This window comes from Macrobrachium rosenbergii, chromosome 23 (assembly GCF_040412425.1).
Source record: "Macrobrachium rosenbergii isolate ZJJX-2024 chromosome 23, ASM4041242v1, whole genome shotgun sequence".
Classification (NCBI taxonomy): Eukaryota; Metazoa; Arthropoda; class Malacostraca; order Decapoda; family Palaemonidae; genus Macrobrachium; species Macrobrachium rosenbergii.
In genome coordinates this window covers 40,233,761-40,255,357 of record NC_089763.1, presented here as the reverse complement: position 1 = coordinate 40,255,357, position 21,597 = coordinate 40,233,761, and the positions used below count along the sequence as shown (strand labels likewise).

At 35.1% G+C, this 21,597-nt stretch overlaps 1 protein-coding gene across 2 annotated transcripts in view; it reads left to right on the top strand.

Moving 5' to 3' along the window:
• The window catches only part of mRpL49 (mitochondrial ribosomal protein L49), a 398,706-nt gene that overhangs the window by 309,205 nt on the left and 67,904 nt on the right, over nucleotides 1–21,597 (top strand). The gene's annotated exons all lie outside the window — the stretch shown is intronic.

Sequence of the window (21,597 nt, the reverse complement as noted above, 5' to 3'; positions counted from 1 at the left end):
ATATATATATAATATATATATATATTTATATAGATGATAGCTGGATGGTCAAAGTCACTATCTATCATTGCTTCTAAAACAGGGCACAGCTCGAGTCCTGGCCGGCACGAAGCACTTATCAAATACAGTTCCCCTCAGATATAAGTTATAACCAAAGAATAGTGCATTCAGCACTAAACGGTATTCGTAGCTTAACATTTGCGAATATAAAAAAAGTCGCACATGTATAAATTACAAATATATATATATATATATATATATATATATATATATATATATATATATATATATATATATATATATATATATATATATATTATATATATACATATACATATACATATATATACAGTATATATATGGACAAAAATAATTAATTCTCTGGTTTTCACGTTCAATCTTTCATTCACATTTAAAATCTACACTTCCCTTCCGCAGAGGAGTGCTGGTTCAACAGTTCCTTCATAAATTCTAAACTTGGCTTTCAAAGGCACTTCAGGTTTCCTCTTAATCTTGTACATACATCCTGTTGTCTTCCTTGCTTTACCTGATCTGTGGCACTTGTACTCTCATCCTACCATCATCTGAAATATTCTTAAGGGGAAAAGGCTTACACATACATATACAAACATACGTACATACACTCACATATATATGTATGTATGAATGTATATTTGTATTCATATGTATACATATAATATAAATACATAATATTTATCTATCTATCTATATATATATATATATATATATATATATATATATATATATATATATATATATATATATATATTGTCACGAAGTGATCGAGTACCTGGTTATTACACAGATAATAAGACCAAAAAGTTACCTCACTTCGACCAGATACTTGAAACCTCATAACAAAAATATTAAGACTGAATACTCTAAAGGTACAGTGATCCCATAAAACTTACTTATCACTTGAGAAAATCAATCTAACTTTATCAAGTTATGGATGAGGTAACAACTAATAGGCTATAAACAGACTAGTGGAAAATGGACATCACTTCAACAAACACTATAACGGTTTCCCTGGTTCTATTTCACCTAGATAAGTCTCAGGTGAACAAACAGATATATCACTTACCTTGTACACATTCATTAATTTCTCTTATTTTCTGGTGGTCAAAATGAAACACTGTACTTTTAAAATTTTAAACAGACAAATTTATTTCTAAGTTCAAAAGTTATATGCAGAGTTCACAATCTAAAAAGATTTACTGTTATCTGACAACAGTGTAAGATTTAAGTATTTCTTAATCAAGATTAATTCACAAAACTTTAAATTATCAAGAAAGCAATTTGGGTAAGTAAAATTCAAACCATTAACTCTCACTCAGGTTTTAGATATGCACCTGATTTACTAAACTCAACACAAGTGTTCACCAAAATATTACTGACTGCATTCCATATAAGTATTCTCTGAAATCTCAATAATAAGTATGCACTGACATAATGCTAAGTAATCACCAACACAAAACTTTGGAAAACACTAATTATAAAATTAGAGTAATATGATAACACAGACATATAAGAATGAAATATGCAAAAATGGAAATATACCAACAACAATGTCACTAAGACAAAAATATGTTTAAAGATTATATCAGTCTTTCAAAAGATTAACTTCACTTTAAAAAAAAAAAAAAGCTAAACTCACGTCTTTCTAAGACTTTCTCAAAAACAACACTGCCAAGTCACAATTATATGCACTTAGTAAAGATATAGTTAGCAGCAAGACACATTAGAACTCACTTAAAGATATATTATCCACCTCTTATCATCAAAACAATAATTCTCTTTTACCTAGAACATCACTTTAACTCTTAACATAATATAAAACCAGTAAATATCACATTACCTTTTACAAGTAGTACACCATTATACACTTTCCACAATGTTTGTAAAATACCAATATCATTCTTACAAAATGCATACACTTCGTGGGTGAATTTGACAAAACTTATGCTTTTGAGGAAGGAGGATAACCAGCTTTATATATATATATATATATATATATATATATATATATATATATATATATATATATATATATATATATATATATATATATATATATATATATATATATATATATGATGATGAGCAGAGAGAGAGAGAGAACCTAATGCCAGCAACCCCTTTGCCTAACTAACTGTTTTTCATTCAGTACTCCTCTTTTATCTTCAAGCCCTCCCAGAATACATGATACATAAAGTGTACATACATTATAAATACAGGTATACATGTATGGATATACATACAGGACTGGAGCTTCAAGCGCCTTATCTCAAAACACCTGGGTAAACAGAAAGAAGTATTTTGGACCAAATCCTGGGTCGGCTGTCAACGTGTCAACTTCACCTCTCTCACTCTCTCATTCTTTCTACTCAGATTATGGAAACATAATAGGCATAGCAAAGCTAATAACCATGGAACAGACACACATGATAAACATATAATAAAGCATTCTGGCCGAGGCCTGTCAACTCATCGAGATGAGCAAAGTGGCCCTCCGAACATCAGGAAGTGGCTAAGTCACAAGAATCTTAACTTTTCTCTCTACTTGGCATGTTATGAATTCAAGTTCATAACACTCAGTATTCATTTTAATATACTACACAATATATTAAACAAATAAAAAAAAAAACATATCAAAACATATTTCAGAATCACATGATACACAATTTATCTGTAAGAAAAAGACATTTTAAGATCATATCTCACAACAAGTGACGAATCTGCAAGCAAAACATAAAAATTTTCACAGAGACACATATCATATTTGCAGAATGGTTTTATATATTATAACGCATTATAATAATATGCATGTGTGTATATATATGTATATATATATATATATATATATATATATATATATATATATATATATACATATATATATATATATATATATATATATATATATATATATATATATATATATATATATATATATATAAATAGTTTATATATATATATATATATATATATATATATATATATATATATATAGTTATATATATATATATATATATATATATATATATATATTTATATTTATGTGTGCACACCTCGTGTACATGTGCATGAAGTCAGAGCGACAGTGCAGGAGAGTAAAAGACATACGACATATAAATTATAAAGGTGTCAAGAGAGACTTTTTTACATTTCCGATTTTTCGAGTCAATCATTTTGCCAGAAGAGACTCCTTTACTATAAAGGGGCTGAAAGCCCTCCCTACCTGGGCAGTAAGTGCATATGACAGGAAAATTTATCCGGGTAAATAATAATTAGGCTGGTACCCAACAAACATGGTGGGAGATCAGCAAATTTGGTGTGGTACCAGTCACGCTGGTGGGGATCGAGAAACCAGACCTCAAATCTAGTGGAAAACTACAAAATTTGGTGGGAACCAACAAACTTCAGAGGAATCTAGTAAATCTAGCGGGAAGCAAGCAATTTTTGCCAGAAATCAACAAACTTAGAGGGCAAACCAGACATTTCAGAGAAATCTAACAAATTTGGAAGTAAAACGTCATCATAGAGTGATGCAGAAGTTATTAATAAAAAAAGCCAGTTCAGTACCAAGCAATTAAACATAAGACCAGTAGGTCTGACTTATCCGTGAGATATGCTTGACAATGGACAATTCTGGTGAGAATCCAGCAAACTCAGAGAAAAAGGTTTCTACTCTTCAAAGAACACTCGAACTTCGAATACCTAAATCTGATGGCTACACGCAGTCATTCTGTTTCTCTTATTAGAAATCATATAATTTATCAAAATGTTTGAATAATCAAGGAAATACATTGTAAAAGAAATGTTACCATTTGATTTAATGATTCATTTATATATTCCTCATGACAAATGCTTTAGCTGTTGTAACTCAGCACTGACATATACATGTCAACAGTAATGACAACAGAACAAACATTTAACTTCTCATAAACTTTTTGTATATTTTATCAGTGACAAATTACTCTGAAAATTTTGAATAATCTAGTTGACAGCTTTCTTACAAGTTAAAAGGCCTTTTGGATTCCTTAGCTATGTTTAGTGTAAATAAAACCTGAAAATGCAATAAAGTTAAATTGAAAATGGCACCTTTTGTTTATCTTACATACTCGTAATGCGTGAGAGCATTGTTTCGTGTATCATTCTATATATCATAGGTTTTATGACCTTATGACCTGTTGAGCCTCTGGTTTCAGTGCAACTGCTCGGTTTTTGTGATCTTACTCTCACAAAAAACATGGGTTTTATTGCCATTGTTTATCTTCTGTAACCTTAGCCTTAGAAAAAGGCTAAGGTTAGTTAGGCCTCAATGATCTGTAGCTCGCAAATAGCAATGGCGCCACTTGCGGTAAATGCCTGGAAAGAGAGATACCTTCCTTCCATTGGGTTCGTAGGTTTAAAAGTGAGGGCAGTTCCGGCTGGAGGTGCCGATCCCGGGTAGGTGGCAAATATTGGGTTCTGGCTGAACGTAGACGAATTTCCCAATCGTACCTCGACGTTGCTGAAATCGGCCCGGTCGTCTCTCGGTTTCACGAGGAGGGCTGACACGAAATAAGCCTTCTGGAGATCAGCCTTCCACCAGGGATTAGTCACATAAGTGGTGATGCTGCAGGAATCGTATGCATAGCAGAAATACCCATTGGTGGCCTGGTATTCAGCGTGATTCACGGAATAAATCGACGACATCGTAACCACTGCTCGAGGTGCCAGGTTCTTCGAACTGAACCACGACGTGTAACATGAGGCGAAGCCGAAGGAATCCTGGGCAGTGCCAATGTATTGGGCGGTCACAAAGGTCTTGAAGAGAGTGCATTCATCGCCTGCAGTGACAAAAGTAAAACCAGAAAGTTAGTCTTGAATAGCATTGCGGTCTTCACTTAAAAAAATCTTTCGTCATTAGTACTGGATTCATGTAAGCAATCGTTAGAAATTATTTGTGGAACCCCCACGATTTTTTAGCAAAGTTTGTCTCAGTTATCTTCGGAAAGAAATATTTGTTCATTGTTCATGTCGTTGTTATTTATTGAAACATTCTCCGTAGGTGCACGGTATCTTGTTATACTTTCGGACAGTGTGACTTAAAGTTTATCATTTCATGTTAACTAATAAAAATGCAGCTGCAGACTCGATTGCAGTGTTAGTCTACGCACCCCCATCGGTTCCCTAGCACTGACCAAAGCAGACAGGAAAACCAGCCGCCTACCGAACACAAATTGACGGTCACCCACAAAAGTAATGAAAGATCGAAAGTGTCTTAGTTGCTTTGGTCCGAATAACAACGGTGAAGTAAACACATTACCAACCGTTATTATTATGCAATACAACCACAAATTCTTTCGAATCCAAACAGTGAGTCCACTGAAGAGCTAAACAAGTACCGAAGAGAAGAATGTCTTCACATAAAGATAAAACCTGACCTACCTTTGATGCAGAACAGATGGCAATTAACGGTCTGCAGGCAGAGAATGGCACATTCAATAAGCTTGTAGCGAGCAGGAGGAAGTGAGAATGTTTTCAAAAGACAGTTATTCATGCCGGATGGGAACCTTCTGTCGACCTGTGAAGACAATTTTTATTATAGTGACAACATTGGTAATGCACGTACCAGTGAAAACAATGTTGATAAATGCAATAGTGTGATAAAAACAAAAGTTATGATAGCAAAGTGATACATTGTGTTCTTTTATAATGGTAGTAATGAGTAAGTTCATTAGGAGCAAGATTCCAAAAGTGTCACAAGGCCAGCTTAATCTACCGAAGACTACAACAACAACAAACAACAAGCTTTACTAGGGCAACAACATTCACGGGTGATTGCCATTAAAGTCTTAAGCACTTGGTATTTCCAACAGTAATCCCGATTAAATACAGTCTGGCTTCTCTGAGGACAGTGAAGAATTTCCATAGACAGGCTAAAAAAAATCCGCTTGATGGAGGAGGTCACTGAGAAGTCCGTTATGACGAATGAAAAACTGAAAGCCGTGAGTAAACAAATTGGAAGCATGTCTCGAAAACCAGTTGGGATAATCTCTACAGATGAAATGAAAGCTAACAAAAAAATTTAGGGACATTCGCTTAGTCCTACCATGAAATGATCCCGAAACGAAAGCTACTGAGTAAATGAAAAAGCATCATGTTAGCGTTTCGTCATATTGCAATATCATAAAGAAAGCAAGCAAAAGGAAAAAGAAAACACAACCTTTGAGTACTCAGACAAAAAAAAAAGGAGATACATGATGCAAAGCAAAAGATCGCAGAAGAACTAAACACTTCAGAATACGGCACCAAATATCGTAATAGCCAACGTCCCAGAAGAAGAAGAAGAGAATATCATAGAACATAAAGGATGAGGAACCGGGGCTAAGATGTATGCAAGAAGAGAATAATAAATTTTAAAATGTCGCCAGAGAGGTGAAAACCCTCACTGGACATAATAAGAATTGTTATACATGATGGCAAGCTTATGGATTTAAAAATGGATTCTTTACGTATGTCACTTCCATTATCAAGATAAGCTACGTTGATAACAGAACAGACATCCACTTTTTGCTTTTGAATGGCTCCAGCAAACATTTCTGCCCATGATAAGTGGGCAAGGTGATTGTCTCAGCTGGATGGAAGGGCTGATATTGTACTTTGCTAAAGTAACCTTGAGGCCTTTTGGCGCTCACGCCCATGCAAGACCTATTCGGACTGGTAGTCGATATGGGCTGTCCAGTTACTTCCAAGAATAATTAAGGACATTATAGAAAAAGGCTGAATTGGCTCCTGCCGTGGCAGAATTGGATTAATTTATATGCATACATCCATTCATATATATATATATATATATATATATATATATATATATATATATATATATATATATATATATATATATATATATATATCTATATACATATATGTATATATATATATTATTATATATTATGAATATCTTATCTATGTATATATCTATATATATATTATTATATATTATATATATATTATATATCTATATACATCTATACCAGTAGTATATATATATATATACACACAACCCACAAACAGATATATACTTATATATCACTCAGTATGCCTTTTCACGCTGGTTGCACAGGGCAGTTTGGCATCCGGATTCCAGAAAAACCTTACCTTAGAAGAAGTTCGGGAAAGCACAAGTAGTCTGTTTTTCTCAATAAAAAGAACCTCAAATACTATCTCCTTTATACATGTAATTCTCATTTCTTATTCATCCTTACTCTTACATCAAGTGTCTTGTTTTCCATATGTTGCTATGGCTTGAATGAGGCTTGGAGATGCTAATAATAACATAAAATGTTCCTTTAGTGATTTAGCTCTAATAAACATTTGGGATAGATACAATAACAAGAGTGGCTCTCAGGCATTCAGAACTGCCAGTTAGGCAGGTAGAAGGATAAGCAAACAGGCAACAAAAAGAATTCACACCTCACCTGTCGGTACGTTTCTTCAAGTGATACGGCATCACCAAGATGCCTTGGAGACAGCAGGAGGAAGTAGATGATGAACTTGATGAGCATTGTCTTGTGCTTTCTGCAAGCAAATAAGTCCGTTGGTTAAATGCTTAACTCAGTACGTGAAGAATATTCGTCCACCTCTGTCGGCAAGTCATTTTTTAAATAAATGGAAAACATATCAATATCATTATCTAAAGAGATCTTGCAGCTACCATGGAAGGATGCACTGATTTTTCTACTATTACCGCAATCCCAATTACAGGTTGTACCATTATGTCCCATTACCATTCCCATTAGACTCGCTACGTATGTTGCAGGCTTCAGTTATTGCGACATTGCCTTCCATATCCAATAAATTTTGGGGCATGTTTTATTGATATTTTTATTCACCCATCTGTCTACCTATATTCAAATATATCTATGTTACCAAGTACTCTTCCTTTGTGAAAATATGAAAATATGCGTACTTGTGTCAGTTCTTGAAGAGGACTCTCTATCCCTCACTATCGCTCTCACTGCAAGTGTGTGTATTACAAATGTTGATATATATATATATATATATATATATATATATATATATATATATATATATATATATATATATATATATATATATATATATATATATATATATTTATATATATATATATTTTTTTTTATATATATATATATATATATATATATATATATATATATATATATATATGATTAAAGACCCGTGTGGAAAATAAGAATACCCGAATAAATAAAAACAAAAACAAAAACAATATTTTCATTCCTTTCAAAACTTTACTCATTCTATTTAAGTATGGTCACATCCCACAACTTGTGCTGCAATGTCTCCAAGGTCATTATCGTCCTAGCTTTAAGTATGAAATATAAAACAAAGATAGTTTTAGGCTTCTGTGTTTATATTTGAGTTTTTCAAATTGTGAAATGTGCTTAAAAGTTATGTGCTAACGAGACCATAGCGTTTTAAATCACGCTGGCCTTATGCCAGTACGTTCTTTTGCTCCCGGAGAAGCCGTACTTGAACCAGGGAGCTTATAAACCGACACTCCATTATAAGAACAAATGACGCCATTTTGATTGCGTGGACAGTGGCGCCTCGTAGCTGACGAGGGCTACAGTTAGCATTCGCGTGTTTTTCTATGCAGAATACTCATTTTTAAGTTGTCAATTATATTGCACATGGATAACGTCTCCTGAAGTGAAATCACTTATTTTAAGTTGCCACATAAACTCTATTTGCAACAAAACTAGGTTACAAATATGATTGCCATTTTTGGATCGTCTACAATGTATACAGAGTGTTATATATATATAATATATATATATATATATATATATATATATATATATATATATATATATATATATATACTATATATACATTCTATTTGGGCATATTTTCCTTCTGATGCAATTCCCATTAAAGTCAGTGGCATTATTTGCAGAGAATATCTTAGATTTTGAATCAGTCTATACTCCGTTTTCTCTTCAGGCAAACTTTTCCGGAATATTTTTTTTTTATAATTATTTCTGAGAAGCTTGCCTGAAAAGGAAGAGAGGAATTATAGACTGATTCAAAATCTAAATAAGTAGATAGTCTCTGCGAATAATGCTATTGACTTTAATAGAAATATATATATACATATATATAGTGTGTATATGTATATACAGTATATATATATGTTACAGTCAACACGTGTAATGACTGAAATTTCAGTCATCACGCGTAATGCACTTAGGGTTTTTTAGATCCCCCAGGAGCTAGTACTAAACACGGTGAAATACATTTGTTTCAGGGACTAGTACTAAACCCGCCGAAACAGTGTAGGTGACTCACTGTTTCGCCGTGTTTAGTACTAGCTCCTGGGGATCAAATGTCCCCTAAGTGCATTACGCGTGATGACTGAAATTTAGTCACTACGCATAATGACTGATTACGCATGTTGACTTGTCATATTGTATATATATATATATATATATATATATATATATATATATATATATATATATATATATATATATATATATATATATATATGTAGCTTAATGATAAATAATATTGCCAAGACCAGGAAGAACATTCTTTATTGTACAAGCTTTGAGGTATAAAACCTCATCATCAGGCTGAAAAAACCGACAAGGATGAGAATCAATAAAATTACAATAAAATGAATTGTCATAATAAATCTTCAGCAAAAATACTAACGAAATATATAAAATGAACAAGTAAATACAAACTAAAAGGGTGAGACGTAAAATAACGAAAAATTAAAAACACAAACATAAAAATATGAAAATAAAACTAAAGTGAAATGTAAACAAACTACCACTCACAAAGTAAAATATTTAACGACCTAATTGAGTACCTACTATGAAATTACACGATAGCTAGTTGAATACCACACGAGTTGTTGTTCAATTCCGGCTTCATCTTTTTAATAGTCAGCGACTCTGAAATTAAAAGGTCCAGTCTATTTGAACAAAAGACAGTACCCGAAAATCCAGGTCAGTGAAAGGATGGTCCTGTGTTAAACTGTGTTCTCTAATGGCAGAAAAGGGTGGTTTGGAAAGGGGAAACCTAGTTCTAATAGAAAGACCTCTGTGTTCCAAAATTCTGTCTGAGCCAGCGGGAACTAGATCCCACGTATCGCAGACCACACTGCGAACAAGTGAACAAGTAAACGACACAGGAATTAAGGTCCACAGGCAGAGTAGGCTTCTCTCTCAAAAGTGATCTTATTGTAAAGGATTACAGAAAACAAACCGGAAACTGATTTGAGGGAAACAATGCTTAAGTATTTCTTGTAACTTTTTTTCGGACCATATAGCTACTATGACCAAGGTAAGGCAATTTAATGTACTTTACATCTTTACTAGCAGTACTGTACACCGGTCTGGGACAAAACTTTTCATTTAAAAATTTTTCAGAACTTTGTAAAATACAAAAATGGGATATGAGTTTTCAGAAAAATAATTCTGGAGGAAAACCATATCTTGATGAAATAAATTAAAATCACAACAAACATTGTAGGCTCTATTAATCAAAGTGCGTATTGAGTTCATCTTATACAACTTTGGCGAAAAACTGAGGTAATTCAATCCCAAGCCAGTAAAAGTACTTATCCTATAAACAGAGGTCTCAAATTTGCCACTATTTCTGTATACCTGTACATCTAAAAATGACAACTTATTATCCTGTTCCGTCTCACAAGTAAAAGAAATGTTAGGGTGACAATAATTAAAATATTCAAAAAACAAATCGACATGTGATAATTCCTTAAACACAAGGAAAGTATCATCTACATACCTACGGTAATACAAAGGTTTGAAAGCACTAGGGCATTCAGACATCCAGATCCTTTCACAATAACCCATGAAGCAATCCGCATATACAGGTCCAAGGAATTTCCATAGCTACTCCATCTATTTGATTATATAATTTACCATCAAAGTAAAAATGCCATCAGCATTTGCTAAATGTAATAATTTTTGCAAGTCTATTTTATTAAGTCCAAACACTGATAAATGGTTTTCACATATATTATTATTAAGAATAATGTCGGTTGTTTCTTTTAATGGGATATTGGTGAAAAGAGAGGTTACATCGAAACTAGCCATTACAACATCTTGGTCAAAATTGAAAGAGCATAATTCTTTAACAATTTTGGAAGAACTAGATATGTTAAATTCACTTAAAGTTAGAGGGTTTAAAACTGGAACCAAAAACTTAGACAGGTTATAACTAAAAGTACCAATTGAGTATGTAAATTGAATGTGGTATAGTAGAAACGAGGTGTTACCAAGTCAAATCATTTCAATATTAAAATGTAAAATAAAGTACACAAAATGGGTATTATCAAATGCATATGAACTTGAAAAACATTTCACAAGTAAATACGTGAATAATATTTGAATTCATGAAATTAATGCACTCCCATTCCAAAATTTTCCTGTTATATTATATTGTTGAATTTTTATGAAAATTTGTGCATATTAAATTAAGGTTATTTGTAATAATATTTGAAATTATGAAATATACTCCATAAAAAAAAAAAAATTGAGGAAATAATAGGTCTTAAAGGGTTTCCTATTTTATGTACCTTAGGCAGGCCATTACAAATAACCAGGCTTAGACCCTGAAGCAAATAAAGAGCTATATGTAGCTTCCCAATCTTATCTCTCAGACCTCTAAGCAACCTATTTAGTTTGTCTTCTAATTTCAAAATGTGACTCACCAATATCTACATTTAAAATCCTAAATTTTGTATTGTCAGAGAGTATTTCATTAATTTTATCCAAATAATCAGACCTGTTCATTAATACAACACCCTACCTTTATCTGGCTTGTAATAACTGTACTATTATCGTTCTTAAGGTTACGTAAAATATTGATTCTGTCTTTATTTAACTGATTGTCACCCTCCTTTTTCGATTAAAATTTTTGAAGGTATCGTTTGCAATTACGGAAATTTTGCTAAAAAGTGAAGTAAGGGTTTCACTGCCAAAAATGTCACAGCCTCTCAAAGTTGAACATAGTTTTTCAAAACTTAAAAAATACTTAAAGAAATTGAATTTCATGGCGATCAAAGCAAAATCAAGACCAAGAGAAATCTTGAATTACCTCAGTTTTTCGCCAAAGTTGTATAAGATGAACTCAATACGCACTTTGATTAATAGAGCCTACAATGTTTGTTGTGATTTTAATTTATTTCATCAAGATATGGTTTTCCTCCAGAATTATTTTTCTGAAAACTCATATCCCATTTTTGTATTTTACAAAGTTCTGAAAAATTTTTTAAATGAAAAGTTTTGTCCCAGACCGGTGTACAGTACTGCTAGTAAAGATGTAAAGTACATTAAATTGCCTTACCTTGGTCATAGTAGCTATATGGTCCGAAAAAGTTACAAGAAATACTTAAGCATTGTTTCCCTCAAATCAGTTTCCGGTTTGTTTTCTGTAATCCTTTTACAATAAGATCACTTTTGAGAGAGAAGCCTACTCTGCCTGTGGACCTTAATTCCTGTGTCGTTTACTTGTTCACTTGTTCGCAGTGTGGTCTGCGATACATGGGATCTAGTTCCCGCTGGCTCAGACACAGAATTTTGGAACACAGAGGTCTTTCTATTAGAACTAGGTTTCCCCTTTCCAAACCACCCTTTTCTGCCATTAGAGAACACAGTTTAGCACAGGACCATCCTTTCACTGACCTGGATTTTCGGGTACTGTCTTTTTGTTCAAATAGACTGGACCTTTTAATTTCAGAGTCGCTGACTATTAAAAAGATGAAGCCGGAATTGAACAACAACTCGTGTGGTATTCAACTAGCTATCGTGTAGTTTCATAGTAGGTACTCAATTAGGTCGTTAAATATTTTACTTTGTGAGTGGTAGTTTGTTTACATTTCACTTTAGTTTTATTTTCATATTTTTATGTTTGTGTTTTTAATTTTTCGTTATTTTACGTCTCACCCTTTTAGTTTGTATTTACTTGTTCATTTTATATATTTCGTTAGTATTTTTGCTGAAGATTTATTATGACAATTCATTTTATTGTAATTTTATTGATTCTCATCCTTGTCGGTTTTTTCAGCCTGATGATGAGGTTTTATACCTCGAAAGCTTGTACAATAAAGAATGTTCTTCCTGGTCTTGGCAATATTATTTATCATTAAGCTAAGATTTCCAAGTAGCCGCCCAATTACGGAGACTATATATATATATATATATATATATATATATATATATATATATATATATATATATATATATATATATATATATATATATATATACATATGTACGTGTGTAGGAGTGATATTACAATGTTGCTAACTAATATCTCTTCTCAGTCGAATTTTATGATTTAGTGAGTCAAAGAACGAAATGTACCGAAAATGATACCTAAAAGGGTTTTTTAACTCGAAAATGTCATATTGATACAAAGATCCCCAGATTCTTTGTTCAAAATGCGGAAATTAGGCGCCTGTATTCCAAATCCCACACAAATATACCAAATTTGAAACAAATATAGTCACACGGCCAAGTATGTATCAACAGTGCAAAGTGCGCAACTGGGATCAAATGACCATAAAACTATACCATTTTCCCTGTTTTTATTATTGTAAGTTATTTAAACATGGTTTATAGTGCGTGCTGTACTGTATATGAAGGTGTGCGTAAATTAGGCATAAATATACAAATAGCCCTTTGCATTACATTACGTCATTTTAAGTGAGGATTTTCAGTGCACATGAATTTCAAAGTATGAATGTAATCTTGAACCAATCCTAATGGCAACCAGGAAGTTGGAGCTATGAATGATAGTAGGGGTGCCGAATGAATGGAATCTTAGAGGTTTTGTGAGTACACACAATGCTTAAAGGAAAGATGACATACGGGTCAAATCACAGAATAGGTGAAGCAAGAGGGCAGCTTGAAGTCGAAGTATACCTTAGTTTAACCAGACCATTGAGCTGATTAACAGCTCTCCTAGGGCTGGCCTGAACAATTAGATTTATTTTACGTGGCTAAGAACCAGTTGGTTACCTAGCAACGGGACCTACAGTTTACTGTGGAATCCGAACCACATTATAGCGAGAAATGAATTTCTATCACCAGGAATAAATTCCTCTAATCCTTCATTGGCCGGTCGGAGAGTCGAACGAGGTGCCAGCAGAGTGCTAGATGAGAACGGTACCCACAGTCTAATGAGGAACTAGCGCAGCTTGAATTGTTTATGGAATCGTCTTCGTATCCGACTAAATAGCATGGATTAGATTATTATTATTATTCGGAAGACGAAACCTTTTCATGTGGAACAAGCCCACAGGGGCCACTGACTTGAATTCAAGCCTCCAAAGAATATGGTGTTCATTAGGAAGAAGTAAGAGGAGATAAAGGGAAATACAGAAAGAAGAGATCGCGTTCACTTATTAAAAAGAAAAAAAAATTAACAAATAGATAAAAATATATTGAAATGCAAGGAGAATAGTATTAGGGTAGCAGTGCATTGCGCCCTCGCTTGAACTTCTGAAGTTCCAATTGCACGACATCCTCTGGGAGGATGTTCCACAGTCCAACGGTGTGAGGAATAAAGAACCTCTGAAACTGAGAAGTTCGACAGCGAAGCACATTTACTGAATATTGGTGCTGCTTTTCAGCGAATCAGGTTGATCTCGGCAGGAAAGGGGGATCAGGAATCAATTGTGAATGCAAAAGATCTCTGTCGAAATACAGCTTATAAGAGACCATCCGTCCATGGTCCAAGTCATAACCACTACTATTAGGAAACAGAAACCTACCACCACGAACCACTGTACAGTATCTAAAAGAGAAAAATCTCTGGAAGAAGCAGACATCCACACCGGAGAGCAATATTCTAGTAAAGGGAGTACAAATGACCTAAAACAAGTTGCATTGATTGTATCATTGTTAAAAATATATGAGGCCTTACGAACAATACCTAACTTTCGTGCGGCATTTGCTGAAATGTTCATTAGATGGTTCTCAAAAGTTAGATGTGAATCAAAGGTTACACCTAGAATAGTTAAAGCATCAGACTCGTTCAGCAAAGTTCCATCCACCTGAAGGGGAGGATGAGGTGGGAAATCAGTACGAGATCTACTAATCAATAGTGTTTTCGTTTTACTGGAGTTCAGCCTCGTACCCCACCGACTACACCATTCCCTGATCTGGTCCATCTCCTGATCGAGGCTGAGGGCAGCTTCATCTCTCAAAGGTGGAGACTACTACACCCACAAGTGTTGCATCATCGGCATACTGAATAATTTTGTTTTCCAGGACAACAACCATGTCACTTGTAGACATTAAAAATAACTGTGGACCAAGAACACTACCCTGTGGAACTCCAGGCACAATAGGTCTCGGTTCACTAAAGATCCCGTCCACAGCACCTCGCTGCTGCCTACCTGTAAGGAAATCTTGAAGTAATCCTAAAACATATCCACCCACTCCAAGATTCTGAAGTTTATAAATAAGTGCCTTGTAATTTACTAAATCGAAAGCAGCACTAAAATCTATCTGAATTACTCTGCACTCAAAACCCTTATCAAGGTTCCCTTGCAAATGACGTGTCAAGTCTAAAAGAGCATCGCAGGTACCTAGCTGCTTCCCATATGCATATTGACTATCAGCTATCAATCCTTTAGATTCAGCATACTTACAGAGTGACTTAAAAATAAGTTTTTCAGCAACTTTGGAGAGCACAGGAAGAATAGAGATTGGCCTGTAGTTACTGCAGTCTGCAGATATGCCACTATTTGGAACAGGCACTGTATTACTAAGCTTGCGCTCATTTGCAAAGATGTTATGTCGACATAAAAATGTATAGAATCTACCAAACTTGAGAGACCACACGCTAGAAACTTTTTTAAAAAACAAAGGGAAGAAACCATTAGGGTCTTCACCTCAGCTATCAAGATTATCCAGAATTTTCTTAACATCAGTGGAACGAAATGCAAATTTTGTAAGAAGAGGTTCAGGATGACAAGTATCAGGGAGAGTGACATCCTCGGCTGATTGCCTAACTTCAGAAGCTTGATGAAGCAGTTCTGCCTTTTAATTAGGGCCAGTAACCAATCTACCATCATCTGTTAGTAGTGGTGGAATGGAAGACGAGCATGACCCAAAGATAGGTGATGTCAATTTGGTCCACCACAGATGAGGCTGAGTAATTCCTTCAAGTTTCCTCTTCAAGGAATTATTGTAATTTCTTTCGGCTTTACGGTAAGTTTTATTCGCAGCACGACGAGACTCAACAAAAATGGTGTCGTTTCCATTTGAACGATATCGTCTCCATGTGTTGAATTTGGTCTGTTGTCATGGTAGGCTCGTCTACATGTATCATTATGGCTGGTCATTTGTCTTAAATTTGATAACCTTTCTAGGGACGTATCTTATTAAATAGCCATCAGCATTTCATTTAACTTCTTCATGGGATCAGGGTCTAATATAGCATCTGAAGTATTAAGTGCCTGACAAGCTTCAATAATGCGATCCCAGGTGGCTCTGGATTTCAACCAGACTGTTTTTCCAATAGTGGAATTAGGAATATACTGATTGACAGATGTCCACCTCAATGGCGCAATGATCGGAAATGTCTGTATATTCACAGGCCTTTGACTTCACAATAGCCGGAACATCTGTGAATATGAGGTCTCATCTATTACCAGAAATGTGTGGGTTCCTCAATTGGCTGGACAAAATCGGAGGATACACAGAACTCAAGAGCAGACCAGCCATGTTGATCTGTGGAATATGAATTTAGCCATTCACTGTGTTTTGCATTACAGTCTCCACAAATAACGAATGAAGCTTTGGAATCCTGTGACTGAGCCAAACTAATCCTCTCCAAAAGATAGTCATATATAGTATCGTCGATATTTGGATTATGGTAAACAGCAAATACATAAACATTGCAGAACTCACTGAAAATTTTAAAACAAAGAACTTCATGGCAACTACGCTCCAAATTTTTCTGACGATAAATAGGTCGACCGGACTTAGAATATACAGCCATACCTTGTGCGTGTGGGATGTTACGACGATAAATAAAGTCAGGGCCATCAAACCCCGGTATTAAAAACTTGACGTTTGACTTGTTACTACTTACAAGAGTCTTAGATAAAAACAACAAATCATAGTTACGGTCACAACTCTGGAGATCAAGAAAATTTAACCTTAAGCCCGAATATTTGAGTAAAAGTACTTTGCAATATTTTTTGCTGTAATGAGTACAGGCCCAGGGTTCAGCTCAATGTCTCCCGAAATAAATAAAATCAACGACATAAAATTAGAATCAGAACTAATAAATAAACTCATAACAAAAGTTACATTGTAAAAATCAACAGAACAATAAACAACAATACCATGAACAACAACAGTATTTACATTATTTACAATAATTCTGTTGGGAGTATAAATAAACGTCACCATACGTCACTGAAAAAAGCACCGGAAACAACTGGTCAACAAGATGGGGCTGGTACACCTTGTAAGGCAAAATAAATCCTCCAGGTTTGCCACAACAAATGGGGGAGGACAGTCGGGATGGACTTAGAAATAAAACGCTCAGAAGTAAAAGAGTAGGTAAAGACGAAGGCTCTTTTCCTGGTAATCCACCAAGCAACTTTTGCTCTCTCATCAGTCTGTCTACGCACTTTTCGAAAAACAGGAAAGTGAACGAAAAAGAAGATAAATGCCTGATTGTACCCTCAGGCAAGGGAACTCAAACTCAAAACCATTGAAGGTCACGGTACAGTGGCTATGGGACAGTCCAAGGTTGGAGAACAAGGTTTGTATTCAGAAACCTTCTCTTAGAAGGGCTGCCTACCAAGGCTTTCTATAGAGTCCCGTCTACCCACTGGTTTGATTTTGGAGTGTCCTTCTCCTAAAAGAGTTGCCTGCCAAGGCTAAAGAGTCTCTTCTACCCTAACTCATGTAGACAGGGACGTCACACCCTGAAGCGAATGTTGCCAAGAAAAGCCACATTAACCCACTACCCTAAGATATTCCCAACTGATAATCACGTTCATTTAATATAATAATCTGCTCTAAAACATCCACACCGTCAAGTAACTTCTCGGGCAATCAGTCCTGCTTTCATCTATTGCTTTTTAAGAAGTTCAGCCCCGTCTTTTCCTCATAACTTCCCCTATTTGTATCTGGTTTCTATCTGTCCACGATGGGGTCGGTTGCCTGTGCGTCGCACTCTGAATAGATAAAAGAATGTAGACTTGAATTCCTACCTTTAGGGTAGCCTAATGACTCAAGCACTGGGACGCTCCCTCTGTGTCCTCCTCGAGTGTATCTCGACGACTTCGTCCTTTATTGACCTGAAGCCATCGAGTGCATTTTAAAAGCCCAAGGAGGAGCCATGATTTAGGAAATCGACGATAGAATCCCATAAATCGTGCGGTCCTTACTCATATTTAAGACCAACCCTAAATAACCACTGCCAGAGACAGTTCGCGTCTTACGGGTCCGCGCAAAGCACTTAGGTGACTCTTCGTCAAGTCTGTAATTGACGTCAGAGAGACGTTTTAAGAGTTTGAAGTTAATCATTGGCTATTACTTTCAACTTCGCTTTTATTGATTTATGACCAACAATGATAATGAACAGAAAAGCACTCGTAATGCAGCTGAGTGGCCTGCGAGCCTTGATACGACGGGCAGCTAATTACAGCTGAGAGGTTCTGACTCTTTGTTTATCGTTGTTCAAAATCTTTCAAGGCAATATTGAAGCGTGATAAAAAGAGACGTTTGAATATGCATGTACATGCATTTTGTTCTCACAGGCATTCTTACAGAAAATTTTCCTGCATTACATACATACATACATACATACATACATACATACATACATACATACATACATACATACCACAACTGGGGCAGACTCGGTACCCATACATATATTGTACAGTCATGGTCAGGAATATGATGGAGATTTACACTTTATTCCTTCCTACGTCTCGTTATTTATAATCACATCATCAGGGAATTCTACGGAAAATCGAAGAAATTAACAAAGGCACTAAACGGCTAAAACTGGATTGCATTAAAATATAAATCATTAAAAAAATTGTAAAAACTCTCTTCAAAACTACACACACTACAACACACTTAAATACACAAACACAAAGCATAAAATCACGTTACTTATGGACACACTCACATATGATTACACAATAACACATTAGGAAGAATATATAAAATCATAAAACATTCCGAATAAATTACGTCAATAAAGTTGTTGTAAAAGCCCAGAAAGTTGAGATATAAACTAAGACAATAATACATTTAAACAACGCCACATCAAAAGCACTTGATGCCTACCTTACAGTGCAAATGACAGAGCCATACTACCAGACAAAAAATATATAAAAAAAAAAGATCAGAGGTACAAATAGTAATGAACTATGACAAGAAAAATGGAATAGAGACAATTTGAGTGTTTAACGAGGTACACGTAGTTTGATATTTAGAGATTCAAGTATCAGAAGTTTTTTTTGGTTTTGTGCTTAGCCAGTAACTTTAAAATCTTCGTAATTTATATGCATTAGGTGACATGATTTCTTATACTTGATAGCTCTAGATTGGACAATCATATACATATATATATATATATATATATATATATATATATATATATATATATATATATATATATATACATATACACTGTATATACACACACACAAAATAATAAGTAACCCATATACCACCATTTGGCACAGTGGTATGATTCTTGGCTACCAGTCGAGAGGGGCGGGGTTCAAATCCCGCCGCTCACTGATGGCTCGAAATGTGCCATTGCAGAAATCCGGTAGTCCGTCAACCTAACCGACACACTGGCCACATGTCATAGGTATTGGGACCTGTCCCCCACTGGCTGTCAGCCTAAGAAACATGAGATCAGCGCCTGCCCTATGAGGCTACAGAGGCCCAGAAGGACTTTAACTTTAACTTTAACACTGAACAGCCAGTCCTTTCTTTTTACAAATCTGACACCACACCAACACAGTAACCAACAAGAGGTTATGAGATGGAACCTGAATAGAATAGCCTTTGGTTTTCGGCCAGTACTTCATGACCCTCAGACCGTGGCCCATCCGCGTGTTTGAGTGTCTTAAATATTTCAACAACCAAAATGATGGCTTAATCTCCACGTCCTCACACATTTTGGATATGCTCTACTCTAAAATCCTCGTACCCTGATGAGTAACACAAGAAGCTGTCACATACACGGGCTCGAATCCCACCTGGGAAGAGGTGTTTTCATTTATTCAATCTTCCATTTTGAGGCTCTTAGTGAAAAGCATATCAAAACAACAAGAGGAAATCGAGAAGTTAAGTGGTCATTATGGCAATCAAAAGTAGTTTTCAGTGAATGTGGCTCGCACGTTACACATGAGGGAGAGTTTTCTCAAATGAAATTCGAGCCCACATTCGTAACGAGAATGAAGTCTTATTTGATTAATGAGATCCGCAAATTTCTCCGAGGGGTGTTAGTGCGTTTTGGAATTTATTTAGCGTTTGGGAATTTATTTACTGCACAGCTGTTGCTGACAACTATCAAAACTGGAGAGATGAGAATGTCTTGATTTTTTCCCCCGTAACTTTTGCGCTGGTTGTTCTTTTACGGGTGAGTGTTGTTCTTCGAAAGGTTTCATACCAGGCATTTTACTCTCCTGGCATTTCATACTTTTACCTCACACATCACAGACGCGTTAGACCGTTAGTGGTTGTTTACACTTGTGGTGTGACCAGTGTAGGTTGTATTTGTACGAGTGATGCCGTGAACATTTGTTATAGCTACATTTACGTTATCATTAACATGAACAAACCAAAGAAACACGCGAGGTATAAAAGGGAAGTGGTCCATATCGGAGGGTTGGCCCCCAAGAAAAAATATGAAAAGATTAACAAGGTAGCCTAGGCTTGATCCCAGTGGAAGTTCATCCAAAACACTTCACCAGTTCGTAAAATCAGTGTTCAAGGGAAGCGGTGTAAGTGTAATAAGAGTATATCGTTCGACAAGCTGCATGTCCCTTCTGTTTTGATACTAACCTAACGTAGAGGTGAAGTTAATTTCAAATTACTCGACCCAAGAATTGTTGCTATGTGCAAGGATTGTAAAAGTGCTATTCTGGATGACAGTGCATTGAAACGACATTTTTGCCAGTAACCTCAATGGTTTTATATATAAAACGATGTTGTTGCGTATGCATGGGCTACAGTGGGTTTTCAGAATTAGGCTAATTAAATGTTTGAGTTGGAAAATTTTAGTAATAACTTAAGTAAGATATGCACATTACGAAGTTGGCTATAGAAAAATTTGGAAGTTTTATTATGGATGCGAAAAAATTTTGCCAAGTCTTATAAGGGTCTTTTTGGAACTGGAACCAGAAGTGGCTTACTTGGTCTACCACTGAATATCTCTTTTGATGGATCGTGGCATAAGAGGGGACATATGTCACATCTTGGTTTTGTTGCTACTCTTGAGAAATGAATCGCCTCTCTCAATAGTGTGGAGGTACTCTTCTAAGCA